This window comes from Plodia interpunctella, chromosome 23 (genome assembly GCF_027563975.2).
Source record: "Plodia interpunctella isolate USDA-ARS_2022_Savannah chromosome 23, ilPloInte3.2, whole genome shotgun sequence".
NCBI classification, from domain to species: Eukaryota; Metazoa; Arthropoda; class Insecta; order Lepidoptera; family Pyralidae; genus Plodia; species Plodia interpunctella.
The window spans coordinates 188,176-207,750 of NC_071316.1; the positions used below are offsets into that span (position 1 = coordinate 188,176).

General features: G+C 35.0%; 1 protein-coding gene and 1 long non-coding RNA gene across 3 annotated transcripts in view; both read left to right on the forward strand.

Annotated features, from left to right (window-relative positions):
* LOC128680149 (cell adhesion molecule DSCAML1-like) overlaps nt 1-19,575 on the forward strand; it is a 204,901-nt gene that overhangs the window by 110,673 nt on the left and 74,653 nt on the right. The gene's annotated exons all lie outside the window — the stretch shown is intronic.
* Nucleotides 9,189-11,219, forward strand: LOC128680152 (uncharacterized). Its single transcript, XR_008405820.1, has 3 exons — nt 9,189-9,465; nt 10,532-10,601; nt 11,195-11,219. It is a non-coding gene; the product is annotated as an uncharacterized LOC128680152 (long non-coding RNA).

Here is a 19,575-nt window from a genome sequence, read left to right on the forward strand (position 1 = left end):
TATTATTAAATGGGGTTATTCGCTACTAGACCATATTAACTAAGCACATGTATGGTCAAATGGTGAAATATATTTCTACCACTTCCCGGGGACGGCCATGATATGCTATAGTTGATGTAAGTAAATTGAGTTTTAATAAATATCAATCACTTAATTCAGAATATTACATGAAAGTCTCATTTATTTATGTATTGTATGTTTGCATATATCTCATTTGCCTTCATGCATTCATTGTTAATTAGAAAAATTAAACTTTATTATAAAAAGTATCACTAATCACTACAAAGTCGCTTCCCGAGACTCTGTTTAAAACTACCCAACGGATTTCGATGCGGAATTAAAGAAGAAGGTATGGGTATATCATTTATTCTGGTTTTACCCGAGCAAAGCCGAGACGGGTCTATAGTTTAATTATAAATATTTTCTGAAAGAAAAAAAAACTAGGAAAACTATAGTTAATGACTGTAAAATAATTATCACGTATCTAATATACTATAAATTATTATATTTAAAAATTAGGTGCTTCTATAGGTTCTTAGTAAGAAATCGTACAATTACTTTTATTTACATTAAGTTCAGCTCTAAATAAAAACTAGACAGTTATTTGTTACATTCTAGAAGTTTTCTAGAACATTTTTACGACGTGTAAAATATGGACATCTTTGTCTTATGAAAAGTCAGGTTAGTTCACGTTGAGATGGCCGAACACAACTGTCTCTTGGTGAGTGGAGAGTTTTTTTTTAAACTTTCGCGCTTTGACCACTTAACTATAATACGAGTATTAATGAGTCTTAGCACGAATTTCTTTAGTCTAGCTGACATTACAATGGTCTTGTACTCTCATACAAGGCAGGGTCTCATAAAAATACCAAAATCGTCGCCTTGTATGTACTTAGTTTGGCAAAGATTCAGTGAATTTTATTATTGATTCGGTCATTATTGATTCGGTGTTTCAGAACTTCTTCTTTTTAAGAATCTGCTCTAAAACAAATAGGATATTAAGGAAGTAAAAAGTCAAATAATTTATAACAACAATCAAACAATATTTGAACGACAAAAACTGACATCAATTTAATCTACCAAAAAATGCGAGAAGTGTTAAAAGGCAAGTCCAAAGTTACTCGCTCAACGTGAACACGTTTAATCTGCCCCTGGAGCTATAAAGAAAGGCACGAAACATTTTAAACTTTTAACGATACTCTCAGAAATTAAAATCACGATTACTCCAGAGAGCAGCGTTCTCGGGCCCTGCGATTAATCAAAATGATTTTAATTTTGTATTAATTTCGAAGTACAGGGGACACATTAAGCGATTAGACGAGATTTCGAGTCTTGTCGCGGCGCAATGGTATTTTTGTATACTTTGTTAACTAAATTTAGATTAATTTTGCTGATTATTTCTGTTCTTTGTTTTTGTAGCAGTACTTAAAAAGCAATGAAGTATAATATTGTTTCGAGTACCTATTTCTTTATGGAAAGTTCGTGAAATTGTATAAATATTCGATATAAAAGTGATTTGTATATATAGGATAATGTAGGTGCTTTTGTTCGTATTTTCATGTAAAAATACTAACTTTTCTCATTTTACATAGGGTTGACAGTGGCATGGGGACGCAATGCGACGGAGCAATGAGGCCGCGCTCTATTGTGGGATAGAGTCTGGGGAGACGTGTCAATTAAAAAAAAAACGAAATCTTTAAAACAGTTAGAGAAAAAATTGGTTTACTCAACTTAATTTGATTCAAAGCTTTTAAGAAATACCTCTAGTCTTTTTTAAAAGCTTGGGCTAAGTTTCGGTGACGACGGAAGGTATTCGTTGAAAACTTGCCTGAACTAGCTAAAACTCCCATTTATGTATAGAATATGCCTTCGGGCTTATGTTATTTTCTCTCAAATAATTTTGATTCCATAACAAAAATGGTTCGGCTACGCGAACGAAGTCGCGGGCATCAGCTAGTTATAAATGTGTGATCTGACTGACGCTGCACCCACCTGCTTTCGACGATGGAAGTCCTCAATTATTTCCGGGCCCTTTCTATCTGGTTTCCTATGCGGACATGATTTCTGTCACGCTTGTGTCAATGACACTTTATTAAGTACGGAAAAAAAATTCCGAAATTAGAAATCACCACGAAAAAAAATTATACAAAAAGTTCCTCTTTCATCTAAGTATTAAAAAACAAATCGGTAATTGCGTCTTTGAACTCATATTTCATAAAGAATTGGCAGAATTAATATTGGATTATAAATTAATATGGCTTGTAGCCGGTACTCAGGACTGGAATGGGCGTAAAAATGTCGATGTTTTTTTTATTTTTTGTTTGTTTGAAAATCTAGTTGCTTGCTTACTTTTGGCTCCCATCTGAGCGTATTTCCGGTTCCTTTCTTAGTCGTTAAGCATCGGAGCTCGGAATCCTTCCTACTTCTTCTTCTCTGCTTAGCATCTTCAGTCTTCTCCATTCTTAGCCGCCTATTGCAACATCAGCAGGTAACAACTAAATGAAATTACGTATTTAATAATAGAATAGAATTTAATCCATGAACGTTCGTTATGTGTATTTCATTCCACTTAATGATCACGACTCTCAGCCGTTCTTCTCTTCTTTATAGTCGTATTCTTCATGGCTGAAGGTCGTGGTCATTACGTGGAATGAAACACACACAACAACTTTCTTGGCATTATTAATGGTGTGGTTTGGCATTGCCTTCTCCATTTCACACACACAAATTAATAATAATCCAACCAGTGTGCAGGTTTCCTCACGATGTTTTCCTTCACCGGAAGCAAGTGGTGGTCGATGAAAACTACTATATATGAGTCAGATTTGTATACAAACTCATGTGGCACGAGTAGGATTCGAACCTGGGACCTTTCGATCCATAGGCGGGCGTCTTAACCATTACACCACCACCGCTTCTCAGCCGTAGGGATACGACTAAACAAGGAGGGTATATATTAAATTTTCAGTTTATTTTAAAGAAACGATGATGAACATAATTTGTATTTGGTGATGTCGATGGATTAATCTAGCAAATGCTCCTGAAAATACTCGATCGGTTTTCGATGAACCATCTAGACTATAATATAAAGGAAGAGAACATAGAAACAATACGAAGGTGATAATATGAAACGATATCTTGTAGACGTGCGAAAAATCTTAAAAAAATCTATGAATAAAACGCTGTACTGGACGGTAAAAGAATTCAAATGTTCTATTTTTTTCTCGTATTTTTTGAACTCGTGCTTACGATCGCCGATGCAACTACATTTTAATATGTTACGGCTGAACCCAGAAGTGCGTCTACACTTGTGACAGCCGTCAGACCTAGGTGCTGGTCTCAGTAGACTAGATGCAGGTATCATACCAGCTAGTGTAGTCGCACTTCGGTGTTTAGCCATAACTTATACAACTGCTTATCGTTGTCTTTATTATCATAGCAACTTGAAGCTTACAATAATTCACGAGTATTAAATTCCCTTAAATCTTGACTAAACCCTGTCTTGGAATCATTGAAGCAAATTACCCGAAGAAAAATCCAGAATATTTTGACGCGCCAAAACATTTTCGTGGCAAAATAGTGACTTTTATCTCAGATGGAATATCCTTCACGTCTCGGCGACATAAGCGACTCTCAAATTTGCTGGTTGACGGCGCCCGCCATATGACGTCGAGTTAGTTACACTGTTTTTATCTCGGGATTTCTTATATTTCATGGAGTCACTTCTCTGAAGAGATTCTTATATTCTACGTGTCATTTACAAGGTTTTGTGTTTTGGATATTATATTTTTGCGCGCAAATGATAAAGGATACTTTCTATGAATGCACAAACATAAACGCGAAAATAAGTTTGTTTGTTACTTGTTCACGCTATTAGGGCTCATAACCTTCTTGAAATATTGCATACACGTAGTTTGAAGTGTATTTGAAACTACATATATGCAAAATTTCAAGATACCTTTCATCCTGAATAATAACTGTTCCCGTGAAAAATTAACGTACAATAGTACAAACGGGCATAACCGCGGGCAATAGCTAGAAGTAATATAAAATATATCTACGTGTGCGTCTATTGCCACTAAGAAAGTCGTATCTGAAGCCTTTACGCAACTGAAATAAAATTGCTAGTGTTACACGAAAATAGATAAAAAATATATATTTATATTCTTTTGACGGGTTTTGTTACTATTTAACGAGAAATGTTCGTTTTTGTATAAAAATATAAAGTTATACAGGTATAACTATAATAAAACAACTGAATGGAATCTTATTCATTGATAAAAAAAATAAAGCTTTTTAGCTAAAAATGATTTATTAAGTCAATATTCTTACATGAATTCCCAAACAGTACAGAAGATTAAAAGTGTTGAGAATGTTTTCAACAAGATGTCATGAATTTCCAATACTTTAAGTTTCACTGTTTTATCTGTGCTTGTCAGGCCCAGAACAAAGAGTTGTGAACTTGATTGCCGGATTTATAGATCTCACTTTATTAACGAAGCCTATATATAAATACATTTACTAATAAATATATTATAAATATGAAAGTGTGTTTGTTTTTTCTTTCTTTCACGTCACACTTTCACTGAACAATTAATTAATGTAATTTTTTGTTAATATATATGTAATAGTGGATAGTAGTATCATTACGCTAACTATGGTAACATGACAATATAGTAACGTATTTCTAACGCAGCTTAACATAATTATAGACAAAATGACAAAACTGCACGTCCGTTTTCAGAACCATTTTGATGTATTGTTTTGATGACTCAACCTGGAACATATTATAAGCTACTTTTATTCCCAATGTTCCCACAAAATGAAACCCCAAGAAGCAGCTAGTGATACACCACTTTAATAAATCGGTTAATAACAAGTCGATGTAAATACGATATTCAGGCGATCGCTTGTTTGCTCGTTTTGAATTAGCTTTTGATGTCAAAGGCTCGCCGTCGACAAAAGACTTGATTTGCATAAAATTGACAAAAGCAGATCTTGCCTCGGGATAGGAAGGCTTTTTAGGGTTCCCTTTATGAAGACGACCCTAACAGGTAACTTACTCTCTCGCTCTCTAGTCCTCGAATGTTTCTGCTTCATTTTCGGCTGTGTATCCCCAAAACCGCGTAAAAATACATCGAAATTTAACACATTTTCTAGATTCGGTTGTGATTACGAACGATGATTTTTAAACAACTGTCGAGGCTTTTTTATCTCTTAGACGCTTTATTATCGGGAGGATATGGATATCCTATTCTAAGGTGGGAACCACACGCCTCAATTTTCATATTATAAACAGCCGATGGCTATAACAAATTTGACTTACCTTCTTACTCAGATCCTGAGACGGCGATGGATTTGCGTGTGTTCCATCAATGAGAGTGGTCACTACACCACGGAGATCGTCAAAGATAGAACATAGATTTATTATTTACCAGATAGAAATTGCAAACCCAATAAAAACAAATGAAATCTCCTCCAGCACCGCCGTCTCAGAATGAGCTGCGATTTGCCGCGCTTTTTCATCTGTGCTCGATAAATCAGCAGTGCAGCCCGATAATGAATACCGTTTTATTTCCATCAAAGGAAACGATGCTTCTTTTATTATTTGTTCCATTTCTTCTCGACTGCGGGCGACGAAACAAGCGGGGGCATGAGCGGAGCGGGTAATGAATACAAAGATGAATTGTACAATGATTTGTTTAATACTAACATTAGAAATAGAGTCTTACTCTACTAGACATTGCCCGCGGCTCCGGCCATGGGGATTAGTAGAAACGGTAGTAGTTATTTTTCCGGGTGAAACGTATATTGCTATTTCCTTCTCCGTATTTCAAACTACTCGTATATGACAAAGCTTGAAGAGATAGCAAACAAATAAATAAAAATAAACTTACTTTTGCATTAATAATATTAGTTAGGAATGGATTAGGATAAATATTATCTCATATTAAACATCTTACAAAAATATTATGTTGCATTTTAAATGAATGTTATGTAATGAAAATGAATAACTTTGTCTACAAAAATGACATTTTTGACACAAGTTTTTATTGTTGTTAGAGAGATCTTATGCAAACAGACAAAAAGATGCTGCTGTTGAGCTGTTAATGCTTTGTATCTGTATAAATGATGGCTTGTGATGCAGTGAACTGTAATTTATTATTGCTTTTCGGAGCCGGTTAAATAATTATGCCGAGATTACTTCGGAGCACTTTTTATTGGCACGAAAGACAAAGAGCAAGAGAGAAGATTTTAAAATGAAACCGTAAATGTTGCTATAGTAAAAAATAATAATTTAGTGTTGGGATTTCCAACAGTATCCCTTAGTCGCCTTGTACGACATCCACGAGAGGATATGGAGTGGTCCTATTCTAGGGCGGAACGTTAATTAGCACAACTTAAAACTATCCTATTAAAAAATGAAATCTCCTGGCCCGACCTCCCCGCTCGTTAGCGATCTTCTATACAACAATTACATTCGCGGTTCATTCGTTCCTTACAATATTCTTTATTTTATTTCGCCTTCTTCCCCACCGCGTCTAAACGGTGGCTGGTTCTTTTCATAGTAATTGGACGGTGATTCCCATTGTCTACCCGTACTTTGCAGGGATTCTGTGTGTTTTGGATTGCGGGGAATTCTTTGAATTGTGCCACCCACTTAGGTTGACAATTTTGTCAAAAGATTCAAGTAATGTATTAGTATTTTTAGTGTTCCGTACTCAAAAGGTAGCTATGATCAATTACTAAGACTCCGCTGTCCGTCCATCTGTCTGTCTGTCACCAGGCTGTATCTCATCAACAAAAATTTATTTTTGTTGGTATTTAAAAAACAAATGTGATTTATTGCCGTTTACAATGATAGTGGCACGAAATCGATTCCGACTCGCACTTGGCCGGTTTATTTATGAATCAAGTAAAATATTCTATCTGTATTAATTATATACTATGGTGAAAGTTTGTCTGTCTCTAAACAGACATAGTAAAGTCATATAGTCAGTAATTTTAAGCGTGACATACTTAAATTTAACTTAGTAACTTAACAACTTTCCCAACCCCTAATCCGCTGGAACCTTTCAGCTTAACAACTAAGTTTGGAACTCACATACGGAACCACATTCATTCACAAAAGACACTTTACTAATGGTCGTGGTCGAGTGGTTAAAATGTCCGTCAAAGGTCAGACAGGTCTCATGTTTTAATTACAGTCTTGTCCCGTATAGATTCTTTTTCTGTCCTACGAAAGTATAGTATTTTTCCATAAAAATATAAAATGATATTTGTAAAAGCATTGCATTTAGCTCAAATAAGCTATTAATTTTAACGAACGAAGCGTAACATCAAAGATCGATCGATATAAACTTAATTACGAAGTATATTGACGAAATAATTGAATTTCTGCGAAATAAAAAATATGAGGAATAGTTCCCGCTTTATCTTGAACAATGTACATTTGATTGCTTAACGATATTTTTATTTTGTTTGTCTGTGTATTTGTCTGTGGCATCGTAGCCCCCAAACGGTTGAACCGATTTTCGTTTAGTTTTTTTTTTGTGTTATAATGTTTTCCAGAGTGTTCTTAGCCATGTTTCAAATCTGGCTAAGAACACTAAACAAATGTTGAAAATCGGTTCAGCTGTTTAAAAGTTGTAGCGAAGTGAATATTGAAAGTCGGTTTTTTTTTAATTTGTCTAACAAATAAACTTGTGCCAATGCCGTCTACAATGTTATAATTATTATGGGAAAAATACATATTATACTCTTTTTTTCAACATAAGTATGTATTGTAAATTATCTATTTTCCTAAAATGCCAAGACGATTCCTAAAAACTGATAATTAAAGATAAAATTCGTGTTCTCTTTGTATATTAAATGACATATTTGTAAAAAATCTAGCTATTGTAAAGTCATACTTTCTATGTACAAAAAAAAAAATAAGAATTCAATTCCTAAGTAAAAAAACTGAAAACCTGCACTAATTTCGTAGAGAGTCGTGTAAAGAGCCAGTGTAAACAAAAATCCTTCATTAATTTATGTGATAATAATGACATTTTCATGACATTCGTTGGGCCTTTTTTGTAATGTTGTAGGACCGAGTTTTATAACGCCCTTATGTTTTTACGACTGCTGTTGATTTTATAATTCTAATCTTGAGAACATCGTAAGCATCACTTTTATTGCACCTCTTGAGTTTTTTTTTAAAGAAAAAAAATATAATTTAATGATGTTTTTCTCAGATGACCCCGATGATTATTTATAATGACAATTGTTTCAGTGCTGAGAAAGTTCAGGGTTTCTCATCAATCAATTACGATACAGGATTGAGCTGTGTTCCTTCTAAATATGGTATCGTAATTATGTAGATTATATAATGTATTTTATTGTGTTGTTTAACATGGAACATAGAGATGGGAATAATTAAAAAATAAATACATACTTATTACATCCTTCCTACACACATATACAGGAATAAATCACTCATAACTCCAAATTTTACACGGCAATTGCCAAAAAATTTCTTAAAACGTTAGTCTAACTTCTCCCATCGCCCGAAGGAACTTCGCACATATTTTATATTTACCAAGGCATAGCTGCAATTTCGATTTCCTCCCGGAAGAGGCAGGGGGTGAGGCGGCAGTGGAGGCGCGGAGGGGGGCAGGGGTGACCTGCCCCGAGGACATAGTATACATAATTAAGGAACCTCTTGTATGGACTTATTGTGTGGTACGCGCACTCTATTTCGGTTTCTAGTTTGTGTTCACATGGTGAATGATTTAGTTTTTTTCTATTCGCTTTAGGGTGTTTGTTTTTTCTGGCGTGTCGCTTCTGTTTTATATCATACCATGGATATTATATGAGATGACGAAGCGATAATGACAGGTGATAGGCTGCAATAGCATTCCCAAAAAGGTTAAAGTCATGTAGGCAGCTTTAATCGAAAATCATCAACCATCTTTAAAATTTGAAAATATATTTTAGTACATACACCGCGCGGGGAATCAGAATTATCTTCACGAAAAGTTAAATATCGATAGAGTGTAATGAGCGAATGAAATAAAAACCAAACGCCACAGTCAAGCGATAATCAATGTTCTCACCTGAACGCAATGGAAAAGAATGACTTCATTCAGTCGTGAGACGCAAGCCATGGCTCATTGCGCGGTCGAGTGACGAAGGGGTCTCGGGAGACTACGGTGGATCACCATTACTAGAATGTTACTTATATTTAAACGAACAAGAATCAAATTCTATGTTTAAAAATATAAGTGAAACTACGTAATTGAAAGCGAACAAAAACCGACCTGAAAAATTGTATGAAAATTTACTGTTCACTTGAGAGTTATATAAAATATAACCCGGTCTAAATAACTATGAAGGTGAACCTCGCCGCATACAGACGTCCTTTAGACAGATCCATACACAAATTCGTCGTCATAAATATTTAATGACAGCAGTGAACATGTAGTGAGTATTCTTTTTTTAAATATACTATTTATATTGCAGACTGACAGAAAATTTAATGAAAATACGAATTACTTCAAATGTCCAATACTTGATGGACGTTGTTGTAATTATTTATGTATATATGAAATCGTATTTTGTTTTATTCCTTATATATATATATATATATATATATATATATATATATATATATATATATATATATATATATATATATATATATATATATATATATATATATATATATATATATAACATGCACTGCACCCTTGTTAGAATCTGTGGCTTTAATTTCTCGGTGAACAATGTACTATTTTATAGCGAGAAACATTTTGATATGGTGCCAAAGGCATGGCACATCCCATTATTGCACCTGAGGCCACCGACGGGTGGGATTCATCCTTACATATTGGAGCCCAAAGTGCGTAAAGTGCGCTTTAAAAGATAGTTCCTACCGCGTGTTGCTTGCTTCCTATCAGGTGGCCGTATGCCTGTTTGCTTGCTCAGGAGCATAAAAAACCATAGCGGATAATAGAGCATGAGAGTTGCCTGATCGATATAAATAACATTTTTATCCATTCCGGGTAAACAGAGAGAGAGCGGAGCTGGACGTTTTTCTAGCGCTCTCAGAGCAGTATGGAAAAATACATATTCAATATTATTGTAGTGCTGATGGTAAGCAAATACCACAATGGACCAGCAACCTATCACCACATTGTTTAGGTAGTGTTGCCAATAAATCGATACCTTCATTCTGAGCTATCGTTACTATTGCTTTAACTTCAACTATCAATAATATATTGAAAGACTTTTTAAAGGTTATATTTCAGGGTTCCCAAGTAATCTGATGATGAAATGAATGGTGGCCTGGTTGGTTAGTTGAGGCGTCAATCTTTTACAATCTTTTACAATCTTTGTCTTTTTTTTCTTTAATCTATAACTATATTATATAATTCATGTGTAAGATTGTGAGGAAAAAATAAAAGGATTTGGTATTGTAATTTGTACGAAACACATACTACATCCGTGGTCACCTTCTTTTTTTTAACAAAAGCATATTTATTTTCAGGTAAGTGGCATGCCAAGCATTCGTCGCTGCCAGTGCCGCGCCAACCGTGGTTGGTAGCATCGCTAAATAGGTTAGTGCCGCTGACATACGAACTGATAGACACATCACGATGAATATTATAAAAACATAATGATATTATTAAATATGACTTCTCTCTTCTTGCGGCTATTACCCTCGCACTGTCTCACTAATAAGGTTCCTCAACGCTCTAATCTTATTCAGTTAAAGCATATTTCAAACTAATGTATGTATGTCGTCTTCTTCTGTCAAAGTCAAATATTGTAAAGTGTAATAGAGACAAAACATGTTTTAGCATGAAGTATGGTATAACATAAGGTTAGCCGTTGGAAACGAGAGAGATAACCGTTTTTTTTCTATTTCCTTATTTATCTGCGCCTTTGTATATGTGTTGGCAACACCATTTGCGTCGGAGTTTTATTCCGCTAGTAATGTTATTTGGCAAGAATGCGGCGATTGCGAGACGCTTTGTGAAAGTGTCGCCGCTTTCTATGTCCAATATACACTTTCCTGCGAGATTCTTTGATTTGTTGCTTTGGAAATTATCTTCTTTCATTCCTTTGTCTCTTGCTGGTATTTACAATCTGTTATTTCATATTTTATCTACATATCCTATCTGTTTCTCTCATCTTCGAATGTTCGCAGGCTGTAGAGCCGCGAAAGCCAGTACATGAAGCTAAAATATTCGAAGTATTGCCTGATATTTTAGAACCAGCCGCCTGCCTGGCGTTAACTGTCATTGGGACTGCTATTGCTGCCTATCAGCTGCCAAGATTATATGTCCCTTAGTCGCCTCGTACGACATCCACGGGAGGATAGAGCAGAACTACACGCCTTATTATTGTATGAGTTTTTTTCTTTGTCAATATTTTTCTGATTACATTTAATGCCGTTTGTGTATAAATACATTTATTTCATGTAATAAAAACCTAATACAAATGCCAGTGACCCATGTACGTTAAAATATAAATATTTAATAACTAGGTTACCCGTAATATCGGCGACGTGTGGCCGAGCCAGCGCGCAGCGGGTCAGAAATCCTCCTCCATAACTCCAGGAGATGGTCGGCACCTTCACCACAAACGAATCAATTTGAATCTGTTATTTATTATAGCTATTCTACACTATCTTTTATCTGTCCTGTTAATCGCTCACTTTATTGATCTTTGGACTTGTGATGCCCCGTCCTCAGCTTTGATGTTTGCCCTCTCAAATATCTTCCTACGGCAGTTTTAAAAGATAAGCACATTTAAGTTCTAATTTAGGTAGTTTGTTATGTACTTACGTCTACGCTTAATACTTAGTGTGGGCCGTTGAGTGTTGTTTATTACTTGCTTATTACCCAGCGCTTGACTTTTGCATTTATAACATTAGTAGGTATATAGATTATATTGGAAAGCCTTTAAATATAGCACGAAGGATTTTTAAAAATAATAAAGATTAAGAGTTTATTTAATGCTAATATTACTTGACGTTTCTTGATACATATTGCGACGTCATTATTCAAAACTCTCTATCGCCCAATTTGGGTTTCAGCTCCAGAAACTTATACATTAAAAGTCAGGACTATACTATTATCCTCACGTCATTTTAATACGAGTAGTATGTTTCTTCATTGGAATGCCGTACAATCGCGTCGTCCCGCGGGATCCGGCAAGCACGCCTCTAGATTACAGACCGGACCGTCCCCGGAGGCCGGACGTCCGGAGCCGGACAGTGTGTACGGTAAACGGGACTTTGTTGTGTTAATGGTTTCTGACACGTGTTTTATTTGCATTTAAACACAGAAAATAAATTTCAAATTGCTTTCAATTTTTGACTATCCATATACATGCATATAATAAAACTTTAAATGTTTGTACTTAAGAGATTTTAAAGTAAAATAATTATATGAAATCTTTATGGGACAATAGAAGCCAAAATATATTTAATTCACTTTCTGTCTGTGTGTAATTCACTTTCTGTTTATTCGCGCATCACGCAAAAACTACTGAATGAACGTTAATGCGGTTTACACAGTTGTATAGCGGATGATCTAACTTAAAATCTGGTGTAGATATTCAAATTCAAATTATTTATTCAGAAATAAAATTGACGTATATAAGTATATATAAGTATTCTCACAAGCTACAAACTACTGGCATTTCGGAACGACCAGTGCTGAGAAGAAATGCCGAAAGAAACTGAACAGTGTTTGTTGGTCCCTATCATGCCAGAAGGGCTTACCGTTATTATTTCTTACAGTGGTAAGTAGTCGCATACACACTAGTAAAGTAAATTAAGATAATCGTAAAAGTCATGCCAGATGCCTTTAGGCGACTGGAACGAAGTCTAACACAAGTGTTAGTAATAACACACTTAATAAGAAAGAAAGGTTCCCCATCTCGTCACCGACCATAGCGGAAGTTGCTTAACTACCACTATCACAGGCCGAGCGCTTCTAAACGAATACCATTCAGACATTCATCTTTTGGATTGAGTTGGAACAATCCACATGTAAAAGTGTTAGTTGCCCAAACGGCCAAATGACCTCTAAAGTTTATCGTGGCGAAGTGCCAAGAAGCAGTTTTAGACCTCGAATATATAAGTTCGGTTTCCTTCTAATATTTAACACCATCCTAATAATGTAATACCTTTTAGGTTAATGTGAAAAAATGCCTATAAAGCATTTTCTTTATTCCGTATTTGACGACGAAATAAGTAATTATAAGGATTATATTTAGGGTTCTTGGAATGGAACTAATGAATGAATCTTTATTTGCCAATGGTCTGACAAATAGGGATGCCGACGACCGTGCGAATTGGAGATGAAAAGGTAGGAAAGCGGACCCCGAGCTCCGGCGCTCAACCACTGTGAGAGAGAGGAATTAATTTATTTGCTTATGGAAATGATACATTAAACCACTATGTTCAGAATAAAACTAAGAACAAATAAGACAAAGTAGCTGTGCACTTTTTCTGTCTAAAAACAATATTGCTAAGCGGGTAATCATGGCTCAAACGACCGCCCTTTGATCTAAGGGAATCTATCTTGACGGCGACGGATAGACACTGGCTGGGTTTTATTAAAAAGGTCCACTTTCAGCCCAATGGGCTAAGAGAAATATCTTTATTGTATCAACAAATCAACTTAAGGTTTTTTTTACGTATGTATGTACCTGTTTGTTTTCAACGCGATAACTTTCAAACCGTTGGTCTGATTGTGATGAAATTATATGTAACTGTCAATACAATTTTTAAGTTTACGGGGCAACTAAATCGATTAAGTCGTTTTTGAAATATTCTCAATTTTGTGAAAACTCAAAAATGTATGACCGACGAACAACTAGTACAAAATGAATCCACCTGTATTGTCACGTCTGTCTGTATAAAGCGATAAACTCAAAAACGGACAGATTTTTGTTAGGTTTTCATGAAAATACCATGAGAATTTCTATAACGAAATTCTTAGTCTGTCACATCTAAGAATCTTACGGAATACGTAAATAATTACAACTTAAGTTTTTAGAACTTTAAAGTCACATTTTCTTTTTTTCAATTTGGCTGCCAGTGTCTATTGCAAAAGGTCCAGGCTCGTCCCGGACCCTCTCCCAACTATTCGTTGACCGCTTGCCCCGGTCGCTCTGAGTGACCTATCCTTTTATCAAATTGTACACGACATTGAATTATTCATGGTGTTATCAATTTTAATCTTATGGTTTAAGGTGGACTTTGATTAGAATTTAGATTGGGGAAGGCTAGGTGGAAATGAGAAATAATTTGAGCGAAGAAAACAATAAATGACAAATTTATTTTTTTCTTGGAAAGTTTATTTATAACTTTCATAATAGTGAATTTAGGACGAACCACCAGTAATGAATGATATTTGACATATTTATCTTTACGAATTAGGGATATACCTACCATGGAATTAGTAAGTACTCAGTAGAAAGAAGTACTTACTAAATCCATGGGATATATAATTTCTTCCACTAATACACATGTATCCACTCAGATATTAATATGACTAAGATATGAAAATTCCACAAACCGAAAATTGAAGCATGCAAAATTAAATTAATTAAATGCCATATTTTTTATCCGGCCCATCTCATTCTCACATCCGGAGCACCCCGTGTCTGTCTGTCCGTGTATCTGCGAGACAATCTGTGCCGACCTGCGAGGGCGATTCTGTTAATAATTTTAATTCACTTTAATTTTAATATTAAATTAAAATATTTAATAAATTTTCATTTATTTAAACCACTTGTATTATATCACCTCAAAAAAAATGAATTTTATAAATATGTATTTAATTTATGTTCCTACTTTACAAATTTAGCTTTTATATATTGAACCCGAAAATTGAATTCGAAAATATATACTGCTAGCTGCGCCCCGGGGCTTCGCTCCCGTGGGAATATCGGGATAAAAAGTACCCTAAGTGTTATTCTAGGTTATTTTCTACCCGTGTACCAAATTTCATAAACATCGGTCCAGTAGATAATGCGTGAAGAGGCAACAAAAAAAACAAACTTACTTTCGCATTTATAATATAAGTAGCGATTGGTATAAGCGAAATACAACAAAACAGATAATGATATATATATATATATCATACTGCCTATATAATAATATACCTATGGATATATGATATGGTTTTACCTGTGTGAAAATACCCATACCTACTCTAATATTTTTTGCGTAAAAGAGAAACAAACACGAAGATGTTGATCCAAACACTGAACATCTAAATAACGTTATTATGCTAATCGCGTTATGAATGCGTTGGTTTCAGTTATAGTTTGAACTTCCCAACTTTGATTTTATTTATAATATTAGTCGGATTTCAAATTTGAATTACTTTCATTCAGCCGTTAAAATTTGATTGAGCGATGAAAATTTTCCAAACAAACTTTAATAAAACAATAATATTATTATTGTAATTTGACGACCTCGGTGGCGCAGTGGTAAAGTGCTTGCCTCTGAACTGAGAGGTCCCGGGTTCGATCCCCGGTCGGGTCATGATGGAAAATGATCTTTTTCTGATTGGCCCGGGTCTTGGATGTTTATCTATATATGTATTTGTTATAAAATATAGTCCCATAACACAAGTCTCGAACTTACTTTGGGGCTAGCTCAATCTGTGTGATTTGTCCTAATATATTTATTTATTATTTGTTTGTAAAAGTTATATTTGATAATATTATTTACTATGTTTTAATTTAGGTCATCTATCCCGTGAACACAACCAACAATGTTTAAATATATTTTTTTAAACCTTCATCTTTATCTATTCTCGGTTATATTAAAACTTAAATGGAAATATAGTTGTTGACCATCTGCTAAAAAGGCTTCACAACCTACCTATATCAACCTATATCACATCCACGCGACATGAAGTGCATATCATAAATCCTTATGCTAAATAATAAAAATAAAAATAATAAATCAATAAAAATGACTTCCAATAGTAGAATAACCTAATCCGGCGAGCGGGGGCCAGGGCCGGCTTTGTGCGGGCCGCGCTAATTTCAGACATAATTAAATGACGTTTATCTTATGTCCGCGAGGCGAATTATTTAGCTGCGCCCCAATTTTGACGTGCATAAGCTAAAATGTTATGTGTTATGTGTTTTTTATCGTATTTTAATTTGCGTTCTTCAAATTAAAGGAAAGTGACAATAGATCTTTATATGTTTTTGTTTTCCTGTGTGTTATTACTAATTAATAAGTGTTAACATGTTATTATGTATACTGAGTTTTATTTCACGCTAAATAACCAAAAAGAAAATTCGGCGTGTGGTCCCGTCCTAGAATAGGACCACTCCAAATCCTCAAGTGGATGTCGTACGAGGCGACTAAGGGACACATGCCTTAACAGCTGTATCATCTTACACAACAAAATTATCCCCAAAGGAAACCCTGGGATTCGGAGCGTCACAGCTAGGAATGCAACCGGGAGCATACGAAGATGAGAGCGAGAAACTAAATTACGTGTAAACAAATGACGATCACAAACCAGATTTTGACCCCAATCACCTCTCAAGACGACCCAGCGCGTCTCCGCCTTAATTGCATTAGCTTCAAACACCCCCCGCTCCCCACCCGTCTCAAACAATTTAGGAAGCTTTTAAGGCCCCACATGAGTTAAATTGAAATTATCGTGCGGTGTGACCCTTAGCGCTTAGAAAGGGTTAAGACTTAACACGTTACGTCTTGGGATAAAGTGGGTTAGGGTTATATATGATTGTTATGAAATGATTGTTTTTGGGCGCTATTTAAGCCTTAAGGATTATGAAGTCCGATCCTAGTGGTTATCTATTACGCTCATCTATACAGGCGAGCTCAGAGAGATACCGATGCGAATTAACGTGTATTGCGTTGTAAGTATTTAAGATTTTGGTTACCGCAAGGAAAATACAGCAATATACTTTAAAATTAAAATAATTCACTCAATTATTCGCCTATACTTTACTGTTTACTTAAATCGTAAAATATTAAGACAAATAAAAGCAGAAATATCTAAATAAATAAGAAAAATAAATAATATCTGGTCACATGAGAGCGTCGCTTTTGCCAAATAATAAAAAAGAAAACATATTTAAAAATGACTTTTTTGAGTTTCCAATTTCAAAAATAATCTTGGCATTCTGTACATTTTAGGTTCGGCCCACAGAGTAACATAAACGTCCAGTGTGGCAACGTCGCAATCCCCTGTAACTAATGCACTGGCCATTACTTGTGACACTGTGGCGCAGGCGAATCGCTGTTTATGTTACGACTAGTGTTACGATTTTACAGAAATATTTGTGTGTCCGTGATTCACTTTAGTAGATTCGACTTCGTCAGCGTAGAATAGTTACTTCTGACAATATAATTATATTTTTGTGATTAAATTGTTGTCATTGCCATGCCAGATTACTAATTACTAGGACCAATATTTTTTTGTTTAGCCAATTAAGTCGACTTTGGTCTTCTTTTCAACATGATTTTCATACTAACTTTCACCCACCATTTAAGTCATTTGGGGGTTTAAATTTGAAAAAGTAACCTATTTTTAAACGGTGTTTTTAACATGCATACCAAATTCCATTAAAATCGTTCTAGTGGTTTAGCCGAAAAGCGGAACACATAGACGGACAGACTTTCGCATTTATAATAATGTATGGATATTGTGATTTAAAAATTAATTGCATTACAACTTTTATTTAGTTTCACCTGTCCCGATGTTTGTCTGTCTGTTATCAAATCTTGCAAGTTAAATTTACATGATCTCATGATCGTCATGATCAGATCTTACAAGGTTGAAAATTCCCACGTCGCTTCAGTTTTTGTGACCATCTCGTCTGGTGCATCCAGATTCTCCACAAAGGAACTCTTCAATGGTTAACAGCACTGACATATTTTTGAAGTGAAAATTATTTTAGCGGCGTTGTGCACTTTTTATGATGGGTAAAAAATTTTAAACTCGCATCAGGACACGTGACAAATTCGTAAGACGTCAAAAATGTACAACGTTAATAGGAATTCAAGTTTTTATTGTCACGTGTTGCATGCAACAAGATCTCTCTGTCGTGTGGCAAAAATTTTTGTACAAAACTCGGCAAAATTTGTGAGGGTCTGTCTGTCTGAAGCATTATCTGTGGTGTCATGCTGGCCCACATTTGCAGTCGCTGCCGGAGCTACAGCTCCACCTATTTGTTAACGTGGGGCCTTTTTGATGTGTGATCAATCATCATCATAATATGAACGCTATACTGTAACTATAATATTTGCGATATTGAGTAAATAACATATAAAAACTTTCTTGATATAAAAAATAGGAAATAGTATTGATGTATGCAGAATATCAACTGAATGAAGAAGTAGCGGGTCAGATTTTTGATTTGATTACGAACAGACGCGGAGACAAGAGAAACTCGTTAACTCGCTATATTGGATTTCTTTATCCGCGTTTTCAAGAAAGTCGATAGTTCATTATTTAGTGCTTGTATTTATTTATAAATAACTTTAGCCCGCGGCTCCGACCGCGTGAATTTTCAACGGGAGCAGTTATTTTTACTGGATAAAAGGTATCCTCCGATTAGATAGAAGGAGACAGCAAGAGAGATAGGAGATGCGGGGGTACCTAATCAAGAGATAATTAACAAGACTTACCTGAGACTACTTGGGGTTTGAGCACACCGGATAGAATAAAGACAAAACATTCCAAAGACAGACGGGATGTGCAGTCAACGGTTTCGAGAAGTAAGCTATTATTTAACTAAATAAGCTGTTATTCGAATCTGGACTTCCACGTGAAATGTAAAGAGGTTTCTGACATAGCTAGCAGAGGTAGATTTGAACAGAATTAGTTAATATTTTAGTTAATATGTATTTTATTTAAGAAAAACTTTATTATCAATATAAAATGTACCTACAATTGTTCCTTGATATATTTTCGTAACCCGCGCATTACGAAATTATTAATTAATTTGTTATTAATTAATTTATTTGTTACTTGTAATTTCGCATTTAATAAAATCATTCAACATATTGTTTAATTCCTATTACCATTTGCGTAAACGGTGTCGAATTATATGAGTATAGTCGCCCGTGCTGACCCTCCGCCATTGAGGTGGTCAAACTTATTTACATTTTTCAATACTTATAGTGAAGCAAACGACAGAGATTTTTGTTAAAAATAAACGAGGCGTTTACCCATCGATGGGATACGTCAACAGGCTAATGGAAAAATAGTGAAGCAAAGAATAATGTTTATTCTCAAGTTCCGTTTAAGAACACTATTAGTAAACTTACGGCAACGTGGTATGCGTGTTAGGTACACTTTTCGAAGTCAGGTTAATACCTGATTATTGATTGCACAAAGTAATCTTTGTGCAATCAATCGATTTTCATTTTTAATTAAACTTCTTTCCATCGAGCTCTTTAGCAACAAAACAAACATAATTGAAATGTCTCTCAGTGAAATTGGGATTGCCAGTTGCACCATCAAAATAACGGACGATATGAGTTAAGTTTCAGGCGTGTAGAATGGCAGTTCT